This window comes from Rattus norvegicus, chromosome 8, assembly GCF_021556685.1.
Source record: "Rattus norvegicus strain SHRSP/BbbUtx chromosome 8, alternate assembly SHRSP_T2T, whole genome shotgun sequence".
Classification (NCBI taxonomy): Eukaryota; Metazoa; Chordata; class Mammalia; order Rodentia; family Muridae; genus Rattus; species Rattus norvegicus.
The window spans coordinates 7,497,884-7,509,099 of record NC_141541.1 but is presented as its reverse complement, the minus strand read 5'-3'; positions in this window follow the sequence as shown (position 1 = coordinate 7,509,099).

Sequence of the window (11,216 nt, the reverse complement as noted above, 5' to 3'; positions counted from 1 at the left end):
GCCTCTGGGTTCCCGTAGATAAGGGCACAGCACAGCAGGTCCCTTGCGTCTGAGACACGGCTGGAAGCAGAAGGAACCAACCAGATAAACAGTTCTCTGCACCCAAATCCTGTGGGAGAGAGAGCTCAACCTTCAGAGAGGCAGACACACCTTGGAAACCAGAAGAGACTACACACTGCACACATTTCTGACTCCAGAGGAAAGCACCAAACGCCATCTGGGACCGTGGTGCACGGGGGCTCCCTGAAAGGGCAGTGCGGGTCCTCCTGGTTACTGCCCCTGCAGAGAGCTCATAAGCAACACCCCACGAGCAAACTTGAGCCTCAGGACCAAAGGTAAGATCAATTTTTCTACTCCAAGTGACCTGCCTTGTGAACTCAGGACACAGGCCCACAGGAACAGCTGAAGACCTGTAGATAGGAAAAACTACACGCCTGAAAGCAAAATACTCTGTTCCCAGAAAGAAAACAGGAAAACAGGTCTACAGCACGCCTGACACACAGGCTTATAGGACAGTCCAGCCACTGTCAGAATTAGCAGAAAAAAGTAACACTAGAGATGATCTGATGGCGAGAGGCAAGTGCAGGAAACCAAGCAACAGAAACCAAGACTACATGGCACCATCAGAACCAAATTCTTCCACCAAAGCAAAAACACCAGAAAAGCAAGATCTAGATTTAAAATCATATTTAATCATGATGCTGGAGGACTTCAAGAAAGACATGAAGAACTCCCTTAGAGAAACGCAGGAAAACATAAATAAACAAGTAGAAGCCTACAGAGAGGAATCACAAAATTCCCTGAAAGAATTCCAGGAAAACACAATCAAACAGGTGAAGGAATTAAAAATGAAAATAGAAGCAATCAAGAAAGAACACATGGAAACAACCCTGGATATAGAAAACCAAAGGAAGAGACAAGGAGCTATAGATACAAGCATCACCAACAGAATACAAGAGATAGGAGAGAGAATCTCAGGAGCAGAAGATTCCATAGAAATCATAGACACAACTGTCAAAGATAATGTAAAGCCGAAAAAGCTACTGGTCCAAAACATACATGAAATCCAGGACTCAATGAGAAGATCAAACCTAAGGATAATAGGTATAGAAGAGAGTGAAGACTCCCAGCTCAAAGGACCAGTAAATATCTTCAACAAAATCATAGAAGAAAACTTCCCTAACCTAAAGAAAGAGATACCCATAAGCATAAAAGCAGCCTACAGAACTCCAAATAAATTGGACCAGAAAAGAAAGTCCTCCTGTCACATAACAGTCAAAACACCAAATGCACAAAATAAAGAAAGCATATTAAAAGCAGTAATGGGAAAAGGTCAAGTAACATATAAAGGTAGAACTATCAGAATCACACCAGACTTTTTGCTAGAGACTATGAAAGCCAGAAGACCCTGCACAGATGTCATACAGACCCAAAGAGAACACAAATGCCATCCCAGGTTACTGTACCACCCAAAACTCTCAATTAACATAGATGTAGAAACCAAGATATTCCATGACAAAACCAAATTCACACAACATCTTTCTACAAATCCAGCGCTACAAAGGATAATAAATGGTAAAGCCCAACATAAGGAGGCAAGCTACACCCTAGAAAAAGCAAGAAACTAATTGTCTTGGCAACAAAACAAAGAGAAGAAAAGCACACAAACATAACCTCACATCCAAATATGAATATAACAGGAAGCAATAATCACTGTTCCTTAATATCTCTTACCATTAATGGTCTCAACTCCCCAATAAAAAGACATAGATTAACAAACTGGATACAAAATGAGGACCCTGCATTCTGCTGCTTACAGGAAACACACCTCAGAGACAAAGACAGATACTATGTCAGAGTGAAAGGCTGGAAAACAACTTTCCAAGCAAATGGTCGGAAGAAGCAAGCTGGAGTAGCCATTCTAATATCAAATAAAATCATTTTTAACTAAATGTCACCAAAAAAGATAAGGAAGGACACTTCATATTCACCAAAGGAAAAATCCACCAAGATGAACTCTCAATCCTAAATATCTATTCTCCAAATACAAGGGCACCTACATACATAAAAGAAACCTTATTAAAGCTCAAAACACACATTGCACCTCACACAATAATAGTAGGAGATTTCAACACCCCACTCTCATCAATGGACAGATCATGGAAACAGACATTGAACAGAGACTTAGACAGACTAGGAGAAGTCATGAACCAAGTGGACCAAACAGATATTTATAGAACATTCTGTTCTAAATCAAAAGGATATATATTCTTCTCAGCTCCTCATGGTACTTTCTCCAAAATTGATCATGTAATTGGTCAAAAGATGGTCCTCAATAGGTAAAGAAAGATAGAAATAATCTCATGCGTGCTATCAGACCACCACAGCCTAAAGCTTGTCTTCAATAACAATAAGGGAAGAACGACCACATATACGTGGAAGTTGAACAATGTTCTACTCAACGATCACCTGGTCAAGGAAGATATAAAGAAAGAAATTAAAGACTTCTTAGAATTTAATGAAAATGAAGGTGCAACATACACAAACTTTTGAGGCACAACAAAAACTGTACTAAGAAGAAAACTCATAGCTCTGAGTGCCGGCAGAAAGAAACAGGAGAGAGCATATGTCACCAGGTTGACAGCTCACCTAAAAGCTCTAGAACAAAAGAAGCAAATACACCCAGGAGGAGTAGAAGGCAGGAAATAATCAAACTCAGAGCTGAAATCAACCAAGTAGAAACAAAAAGGACCATACAAAGAATCAACAAAACCAAAAGTTGGTTCTTTGAGAAAATCAACAAGATAGATATACTCTTAACCAGTCTAAGGAGAGGACACAGAGAGTGTGTCCAAATTAACAAAATCAGAAATGAAAAGGGAGACATAACTACAGAATCAAAGGAAATTAAAAAAATCACCAGATCTTACTATAAAAGACTATATTCAACAAAACGTGAAAAGCTGTAGGAAATGGACAATTTCCTAGACAGATACCAGGTACCAAAGTTAAATCAGGAACAGATAAACCAGTTAAACAACCTCATAACTCCCAACGAAATTAGAAGCAGTCATTAAAGTTTTCCCAACCAAAAAGAGCCCAGGTCCAGACAGGTTTAGTGCAGAATTCTATCAGACCTTCATAGAAGTCCTCATACCAATACTATCCAAACTATTCTACAAAATTGAAACAAATGGAGCACTACCGAATTCCTTCTATGAAGCCACAATTACTCTTATACCTAAACCACACAAAGACCCAACAAAGAAAGAGAACTTCAGACCAATTTTCCTTACGAATATTGACACAAAAATACTCAACAAAATTCTAGCAAACCGAATCCAAGCGCACCTCAAAACAATCATCCACCATGATCATGTAGGCTTCATCCCAGGCAAGCAGGAATGGTTTAATATATGGAAAACTATCAATGTGATCCATTATGTAAAGGAACTGAAAAATAAAACCACATGATCATTTCATTAGATGCTGAGAAAGCATTTGACAAAATTCAGCACCCCTTCATGATAAAAGTCCTGGAACGAATATGAATTCAAGGCCCATACCAAAACATAGTAAAAGCCATTTACAGCAAACCAGTTGCTAACATTAAACTAAATGGAGAGAAACTTGAAGCAATCCCACTAAAATCAGGGACTAGACAAGGCTGCCCACTCTCTCCCTACTTATTCAATATAGTTCTTGAAGTTCTAGCCAGAGCAATGAGACAATGAAAAAAGATCAACGGGATACAATTTGGAAAGAATAAAGTCAAAATATTGTTATTTGCAGATGGTATGATAGTATACATAAGTGACACCAAAAGTTCCACCAGAGGACTACTAAAGCTGATAAACAACTTCAGCAAAGTGGCTAGGTATAAAAATAACTGAAATAAATCAGTAGCCTTCCTCTACACAAAAGAGAAATGAGCCGAGAAAAAAATAAGGGAAGCAACACCCTTCATAATAGTCCCAAATAATATAAAGTACCCTAGTGTGACTTTAACCAAGCAAGTAAAAGATCTGTACAATAAGAACTTCGAGACTCTGAAGAAAGAAATTGAAGAAGACCTCAGAAGATGGAATGATCTCCCATGCTCATGGATTGGCAGGATTAATATAGTAAAAATGGCCATTTTCCAAAAGTGATCTACAGATTCAATGCACTCCCCATCAAAATACCAATCCAATTCTTCAAAGAGGTAGAACAATTTGCAAATTCATCTGGAATAACAAAAAACCCAGGAGAGCTAAAACTATCCTCAACAATAAAAGGACTTCAGGGGGAATCACTATCCCTGCACTCAAGCAGTATTACAGAGCAATAGTGATAAAAACTGCATGGTATTGGTAAAGAGACAGACTAATAGACGAATGGAATAGAATTGAGACCCAGAAATGAACACACACACCTATGGTCACTTGATTTTTGACAAAGGAGCCAAAACCATCAAATGGAAAAAAGATAGCATTTTCAGCAAATGGTGCTGGTTCAACTGGAGGTCAACATGTAGAAGAATACAGATCGATCCATGCTTATCACCCTGTACAAAGCTTAAGTCCAAGTGGATCAAGGACCTCCACATCACACCAGATACACTCAAACTATTAGAAGAAAAACTGGGGAAGCATCTCGAACACACGGGCATCGGAAAAGATTTACTGAAGAAAACACCAATGGCTTATGCTCTAAGATCAAGAATCGACAAATGGGATCTCATAAAACTGCAAAGCTTATGTAAGGCAAAGGACACTGTGGTTAGGACAAAACGGCAACCAACAGATTGGGAGATGATCTTTATCAATCCTACAACAGATAGAGGTCTTATATCAAAAATATACAAAGAACTCAAGAAGTTAGACCACAGGGAGACAAATAACCCTATTAAAAATGGGGTTCAGAGCTAAACAAAGAATTCACAGCTGAGGAGTGCCAAATGGCTGAGAAACACTTAAAGAAATGTTCAACATCTTTAGTCATAAGGGAAATGCAAATCAAAGGAACCCTGAAATTTCACCTCACACCAGTGAGAATGGCTAAGATCAAAAACTCAGGTGACAGCAAATGCTGGCAAGGATGTGGAGAAAGAGGAAAACTCCTCCATTGTTGGTGGGATTGCAGACTGGTACAACCATTCTGGAAATCAGTCTGGAGGTTCCTCAGAAAATTGGACATTGAACTGCCTGAGGATCCAGCTATACCTCTCTTGGGCATATACCCAAAAGATGCCCCAACACATAAAAAAGACACGTGTTCCACTATGTTCACAGCAGCCTTATTTATAGTAGCCAGAAGCTGGAAAGAACCCAGATGCCCTTCAACAGAGGAATGGATACAGAAAATGTGGTATATCTACACAATGGAATATTACTCAGCTATCAAAAGCAATGCCTTTATGAAATTCATAGGCAAGTGGTTGGAACTGGAAAATATCATCCTGAGTGAGCTAACCCAATCACAGAAAGACATACATGGTATGAACTCATTGATAATTGGCTATTAGCCCAAATGCTTGAATTACCCTAGAGGCCTAGAACACATGAAACTCAAGACAGATGATCAAAATGTGAATGCTTCACTCCTTCTTTAAAAGGGGAACAAGAATACCCTTGGCAGGGAATAGAGAGGCAAAGATTAAAACAGACACAGAAGGAACACCCATTCAGAGCCTGCCCCACATGTGGCCCATACAAAAACAGCCACCCAATTAGACAAGATGGATGAAGCAAAGAAGTGCAGGCAGACAGGAACCGGATGTAGGTCTCTCCTGAGAGACACAGCCAGAATACAGCAAATACAGAGGCGAATGCCACTGAACTGAGAATAGGACCCCCATTCAAGGAATTAGAGAAAGAACTGGAAGAGCTTGAAGGGGCTCGAGACCCCATATGAAAAACAATGCCAAGCAAACAGAACTTCCAGGGACTAAGCCACTACCTAAAGACTACACATGGTCTGACCCTGGTCTCTGACCTCATAGGTAGCAATGAATATCCTAGAAAGATCACCAGTGGAGGAGGAATCCCTTGGTCCTGCTAAGACTGAACCCCCAGTGAACGTGATTTTTGGGTGGAGGGCAGCAATGGGGGGAGGATGGGTAGGGGAACACCCATAAAGAAGGGGAGTAGGAGGGGTTAAGGGGATGTTGGCCCGGAAACCATGAAAGGGAATAACACTTGAAATGTAAATAAGAAATACTCAAGTTAATAAAAAAATTAAAAGAAAAAGAAAGAAAAAGCATAGTGTTGTGAATGGGAAAATTGTCAGCCTACAGATTGGAAAAATGTCATCAATTCTGCATCTGACATTGTTAATATCCATCATTTATAAATAGCTCAAAAAATTAGACAGCAAGAATCCAAGCAACACAATTTAAAAATGGTCTACAAAGCTAAACAGAGAATGTTCAACAAAGGAATCTTTAATGTCTAGATGTCACTTAATGAAATGTCCAATATTAGTCATTAGCAAACTGGGTAGGGAAAGTAGCAAGGAGGGGAACAAGGATGGCAATATTGTGTGGGGGAAGGGAGGTGAGAGAGGGCTAACAATGAGAATGAAAGTAGTAGGGTGGGCATCTCTGGTGACTACCACCTGGAGGCATGGGATAGGAGTGGAGATGGGTTGACCCTAGTTTAGATTCGTACTAGAGGGGTATATAGAGATTGAAGTGGCCACTTACTGTAGCTTGGCAGGACTTCCAGAGGATGTAGGAGAACATCAATCCACCCTCAAAACCTTCAGTCTCAAAATGAGCAGGTATAAAGATAAATCAGAGTCTGAGGGAACTATCCAATTCCTGCCCCAATCCCATCCCATGTGAGAGAGCTAACCCCTGACACTATTGATAGCACTCTGCTATGCTTGCAGGCAGGAATGTAGCATAACTGTCTCATGAGAGGCTTCATTCAGCATCAGATGTAGGAAGATACAGAGACCCAAGCCAAACATCAGGTAGAGCCTGAGGAGTCATGTAGAAAAGTGGAACATAGAATTTGGAAGTATGGAGGGGTCTAGGACACCACAAGAAGACTCACAGAGTTAACTAACATGGGACCCTGAGGGCTCACAGAGCCTGGTCCACCAATCAGGGCACATGCAGGAGGTGGACCTAGTTCTCTTATATATTTGTAGCAAATATCCAGCTTCATCTTCATGTGGGTCCCCTAACAAGTAAGTAGTGTCTATCTAGGTCTCTATTTCATCCTATTGTATCCTGTTGTCCCTCTACTTGGACTGCCTCATTGCAGTGGGAAAGAATGTGCTAAGATCTTTTGAGTCAGATGGTATTATCCAAAGGGTGCTCCACTTCTCTGATGAAAAAAGAGAGGGGTCAATAGGGCAAAGATTTGTAATGATGCGAATTGGAAGAGAGGATGGAGGGGGTGGCTGTGATCAAGGTATAAAGTTAATAAAAAAGAAATTAAAAATTAAAAACAAACCGGCCAAAAAACAAATAGAAAAGATAAAACTCAAATGTTAATATTAATAGAATGATATATAACCAAATTTAACAATTGGGGAAATAATACTTCCATCGAAACTGACCATATGAACTCATGTCTATGGTATAGGAAGAAGTGAAAGATCTGTATGAGAAGAACTTCAAGTCTCTGAAGAAATAAATTGGAGAAGACCTCAGAAGATAGAAATACCTCCCATGATCAGGGATTGGCAGGATTAATATAGTAAAAATGGCCATCTTGCCAAAAGCTATCTACAGATTCAATGCAATCCCCATCAAAATTCCAATGCAATTCTTCATGGAGTTGGAAAGAGACATCTAAAAATTCAATTAGAAAAGCAAAAAAATCCAGGATAGTGAAAACCATTCTCAACAATAAAATAATTTCTGGGGGAACTACCATCCCAAATTTCAAGATATATTACAGAGCATAGTGAATAAAAACTGTAGGGTATTGAGACACAGAGAGGCATGTATATCAGTGGAAGGGAATTGAAGACCTAGAAATGAACCCACACACCTATGGTCACTTGATCTTTGACAAAGCAGCTAAAACCATCCAATGGAAAAATACAGCACTCTGTATCCAGATGCCATGGGGAAAGAGCAGGATTCTTAGAAGTGCATACAATCCTGAGAACACTGGAGCACTTGGGTCACATTACTGGCCCAAGAGGAAGCCACCTGGAGACTTCTGAACACAGGAACCTAGGAATAAACTGGGACAGTATCTTTCCAGTTGCTGCCTGTGCCCAGAGCTGACCTTGTGACACAATTCTCTGTGATACTGCTGAGAGAAAGCCAGTTTCAAGGAGTGCTGAAACACAGGCTTATAGGAGGGTCAAGCCACTGACAGAGACAGCAAGACCAGTTAACACCAGAAATAAGCAAGTGGCAAGAAGCAAGTGCAGGAAACTAAGAAACAGAAATCAAGACTCCTTGGTGTCATCAAAGCCCAGTTCTCCCAACAAAGCAAATACTGCATATCCCAAAACACTGGAAAGAACAAGATTTGGATTTAAATCACACCTCGTGATGATGATACAGGACTTTAAGACAGACATAAATAACTCCCTTAAAGAAATACAAGGAAACAAAGTTAAAGAAATAGAAGACCTTAAAGAGGAAATATAAATATCCCTTAAGGAATTACAGTAAAACACAACCAAACAGGTGGTAGGAATTGAAAAAAATTCAGAACCTAAGAATGGAAATAGAAACAAAAAATAATCACAAAGGAAGACAACCCTGGAGATAGATAACCTAGGAAAGAGATCAGGAGTCATAGACAAAAGCATCACCAACAGAATACAAGAAATAAAAGAGAGAATTTCAAAGGCAGAAGATATCATAGAGAACATTGACTCAACAGAAAAAAAAGTATAAAACACAAAAAACTTTTAATACAAAACATCCAGGAAATCTGAGACACAATGAGAGTAACAAACCAAAGGATAATATGTATAGAAGAGAGAGAAAATTCCAAACGTAAAGGGCCAGTAAATATATTCAACAAAATTATATAAGAAACTTCCTTAACCTAAAGAAAGAGATATTCATAAAAATATCAGAAGCCTACAGAACTCCATATAGTTTGGACCAGAAAAGAAATTCCTCCAGTAACATAATAGTCAAAACACCAAATGACTAAACAGAAAAAGAATATTAAAAACAGTAAGGGAAAAATGTCAAGTAACATACAAAAGCAGACCTATCAGAATGACACCAGGCTTCTCACAAGAGACTATGAAACCCAGAAGATCGTAGGTAGATACAGACCCTAAGAAAACATGAATGCCAGCCCAGGGTACTATATCTAGCAAAACTCTCAATTAACATTTAGGGAGAAACCAAGATATTCCATGACAAAACCAAATTTATACAATATCTTTCTACAAATCTAGACCTGCAAAGGATAATAGACAGAAAACTACAACACAAGGAGGGAAATTATACCCTAGAAAAAGCAAGAAAGTAATCTCCTTGCAATGAAACCAAAAGAAGGGAGATATACAAACAGTATTCCAACTCTAACAACAAAAATAACAGAAAGCAACATTCACTATTCCTTAATATCTCTTAATATCAATAGACTCAATTCCCCAGTAAAAAGACATAGACTAACAGACTGGATAGATGAAGAGTACCCAGCATTCTGCTGCCTACAGGAAACATACCTCAGTGACAAAGGTAGACACTACTTCAGAGTAAAAGGCAGGAAAACAACTTTCCAAGCAAATGGTCCCAAGAAGCAAACTGGAGTAGCCATTCTAATATCCAATAAAATTGATTTTCAACCAAAAGTTATCAAAAAAGATAAGGAGGGACACTTCATATTCATCAAAAGAAAATTCCAAGATGAACTCTCAATGCTGAATATCTATGCTCCATATGCAAGGGCAGCTACATTCAGAAAAGAAACATTACTAAAGGTCAAACCACACATTGTACCTCACAAAATAGTAATGCGAACATTCAACTCATGAATGGACAGATTATGGAATCCAACCTAAACAAGACACAAAGGAACTAACAGAAGGTATGAACCAAATGGATTTAACAGATATCTAAAGAACATTTCATCAATAACATCTCATGGTACCTTCTTCAAAATTGACGATATGAACAGTCACAGAACAGGTCTCAACAGATACAGGAGGACTGAAATAATCCCATGCATCCTGACAGATCACCATGGACTAAGGCTGGTCTTCACTAACAACAGAAAGCGCACACACATATGGAAGCTGAACAATGCTGTACTCAATGATAACTTGGTAAAAAAGAAATAAAGAAATTAAAGACTTTTTATAATTTAATAAAAATGAAGGTACATGCAGAAAGAAACAGGAAAGAGCATATGTCACCAGCTTGACAGCACACCTAAAAGCTCTAGAACAAAAAGAAGCAAATACACCCAGGAGGAGTAGAAGGCAGGAAATAATCAAACTCAGAGCTGAAATCAATGAAGTAGAAACAAAAAGGACCACAGAAAGAATCAACAGAACCAAAAGTTGGTTCTTTGAGAAAATCAACAGGAAAGATAAACCCTTAGCCAGACTAACGAGAGGACACAGAGAGTATGTTCAGATTAACAAAATCAGAAATGAAAAGGGAGACATAACTACAGAATAAGAGGAAATTCAAAAAATCATCAGATCTTACTATAAAAGCCAATAAACAACAAAATATAAAAATCTGCAGGAAATGGACAATTTCCTAGACAGATACCAGGTACTGAAGTTAAATCAGGAACAGATAAACCAGTTAAACAACCCCATAACTCCTAAGGAAATAGAAGCAGTCATTAAAGGTCTCCCAACCAAAAAGAGCCCAGGTCCAGATAGGTTTAGTGCAGAATTCTATCAGACCTACATAGAAGATCTCATACCAATACTATCCAAACTGTTCCACAAAATTGAAACAGATGGAGCACTACCGAATTCCTTCTATGAAGCCACAATTACTCTTATAACTAAACCACACAAAAACCCAACAAAGAAAGAGAACTTCAGACCAATTTCCCTTATGAATATCGACGCAAAAATCCTCAATAAAATTCTGGCAAACCGAATCCAAGAACACAACAAAACAATCATCCACGATGATCAAGTAGGCTTCATCCCAGGCATGCAAGGATGGTTTAATATACGGAAAACCATCCGCATGATCCATTATATAAACAAACTGAAAGAACAAAACCACATGATCATTTCATTAGATGCTGAGAAAGCATTTGACAAAATTC